Below are 1870 nucleotides of genomic sequence, written 5' to 3' on the forward strand. Positions count from 1 at the left end.
AGTAGCTTCATCGCCCCCCGCCCCATATCTCCCCATCTCATTTTAACTCAGTTACCCCAGTAAAGCCCAAATAAGACAACTTTGTGAAGTCCTGGGGGCTAGGACCCAGCGTGTCTCTTTGGGGGCCAGGGTTCAGCTCAGGAGAGGCTGCGAGAGAAGACAGGGGCGCTGAGCACACCGAACACCCAGGTCCTGGCCCTTCTCAGAGCAAACACCAGCTGCCATCCCCACCCACACAGATACCATGCTGAGGCCAAGGTGGGTGCCGGGGGCCAGGCTGGAGGCAGGGCAGTGTCCCTGCACCTCACCCAATCCTGGGTGTCAGCTAGGCCACCTCCACAGGCAGCAGGTGGGGAAACCGAGGCCCAGGGAACGTGGTTAGCCTCGGACCGCAGAGGACACGAGGCTCAGGGCTGGTCCAGGATCAGGCTTCCTGACGTCGGGGCCTCAGCTCGGATGCCCCTTGCCCAGAGGCCTCCCTGACCCCTCAGCTCCCTGCTGCACAAAGCAAGCTGCCGGCCCCTCCCCAAGTCCCCTGCTGCCCGCCTCTCGTCACGCCGGGGCCTCTGCCTTCTTGCCTGGAAGCATGCAGGCCTTTGCTTGCCTCCTCCAGGACTTGGTCAACTCAGGCCTCCCTGGCCACTGAATCTAAAAGCATAAACTGGGGCCAGCGCCTGCAGCGCCGGCGTCCCATAAGGGCGCTGGTTCGTGGATTAAATTGATGGGAAAGAGCTGGAGTTAGGAGCGTCTGCAATGACTACCTATGACCACCAGAGGGCGCTCTGGGACAGACCCGCAGGCGAGCAAGGACAGGTCACCGGGTGAGACAGGCCCTTGTCCTGTGACAGCCGCCTCACTGGGTCCTCACAGCAAACAAGAGGGCAGAGACTTCTAAGACCCCCCCCCCCCCGCCTGGCCACTTCACAGATCAAGAAACTAAGTCTGCCTTGGGAGCGATCTTCAGAGTGACCAAGTTAGAAAACGGAGGCCGGAGCTCGAACTCAGAGCCCAAGCTGTGGCCACCTGACCGCCCCTCCCCTGCTTCCGGCCGGGCCCTTCCTCCTGGGTCCCTTGCAGCTCAGCGAGGCTTGCCCGGGCCTGTGCAGCGGTGGGGAGGGCTCTCCCCTGCGGGAATTGTCTGTGCTGGGGGCCGGGGCCGGGGGAGGAAGGCCCCAGGACCTGGCAGAGCCAGCTCTGGGCGCCGCCAGCGTTATTAATACCGCACTCGCATCACAAGACCTGCAGGCTGTGCGCAGATCCTGGCTCCCCGTGGCCCTGCTTCTGGCGGGCGCCCCGGGGTCTGCTTGCCGTGAGGCTGCAGCAGACGGAAGAGGGGGACCAGCACCCTCGTTCCAGGCTGCACGGACCCCGGAGCCTACATGTTCTGACGCATGGGAGGGGCTGAGGAGCAAGCGCTGTTTTTCCGGAAGATGCTTTTCTGAGGGCCTGGGCACACAGTCCTGTGGCCACGGAGCTCACGGTGCCTGCTCCGGGCCCTGGCTGCAGCCGGCACTGAGTGGGCTCCCCTGGGGGCCTCCGGTCCCTGGCTGATGGGAAGGGTCCCTGGCCGGGGGCTGGGGGATCTGAGTGAGGTGCCCACGACAGTGGGGGACGCCCCAAAGGACCAGGCTCCCCAGCTCCCGGGCCTCTGCACACCCTCCCCGCCCCGGCTGCCCCGTGTGCTCCTTCAACAGCAACAAGACCACCCCTCAACCGCTGACCCTCGGGTGCCCGGAGGGTGGGCGTTGGGTGTCCCCATTTCACAGAGGAGGACACTGAGGCCCACCAGGCAAAGGCCCCCACCGCTAACAGATAGAACCAGGCCTTGAACCCGGGACTGTCTGGTACCTGAGCCCTTCCTCCCTGAGTT

Source organism: Lepus europaeus, chromosome 12 (genome assembly GCF_033115175.1).
Source record: "Lepus europaeus isolate LE1 chromosome 12, mLepTim1.pri, whole genome shotgun sequence".
Taxonomy (NCBI): Eukaryota; Metazoa; Chordata; class Mammalia; order Lagomorpha; family Leporidae; genus Lepus; species Lepus europaeus.